Genomic DNA, 433 nt, shown 5'->3' on the forward strand with positions numbered 1-433 from the left:
GCCCGGCGGCACCCTGGAAGGGGTCCCCTCACCTGGTTCTCAGCAGGGAGCCGCGGCATGGAGGCGGCGCGGCCGTGCCCCTCCATGGGCAGGTAGTCACTGTCGGAATAGCCATCCTTTGCCATCTCGCGCATCTCCACCAACTGCAGGGGACGGGGGGGTCAGTGAGGGGAAACTGAGGCACGAGGGGGGTGGGGGGCACCAAAACCAGGGACATCCCCCCACCCAGGCACAGCGGGGTGCAATGCAGAGTTTGGAGGAGGGGGCAGGCACCAGGGGACACGGGGAACAGATGGACATGGGGGAGATGGGGCTCAGGGGACCCTCAGGGACACAGGGGTCAGAGGGACACAGGGGAGATGGAGCTCAGGGGACCTCTGGGGCCAATGGGGAATGGATGGGCATGGGGGAGATGGGGCTCAGGGGACCCCCA

At 67.4% G+C, this 433-nt stretch overlaps 1 protein-coding gene across 1 annotated transcript in view; it reads right to left on the bottom strand.

The window, feature by feature from the left end:
• Nucleotides 1–433, bottom strand: part of LOC104833250 (voltage-dependent P/Q-type calcium channel subunit alpha-1A-like) — a gene marked incomplete at its 5' end in the record, with an annotated part of 47,938 nt that overhangs the window by 27,577 nt on the left and 19,928 nt on the right. The gene's annotated exons all lie outside the window — the stretch shown is intronic.

The sequence above is a fragment of the Haliaeetus leucocephalus genome, unplaced genomic scaffold (assembly GCF_000737465.1).
Source record: "Haliaeetus leucocephalus isolate CR32 unplaced genomic scaffold, Haliaeetus_leucocephalus-4.0 Scaffold274, whole genome shotgun sequence".
NCBI classification, from domain to species: Eukaryota; Metazoa; Chordata; class Aves; order Accipitriformes; family Accipitridae; genus Haliaeetus; species Haliaeetus leucocephalus.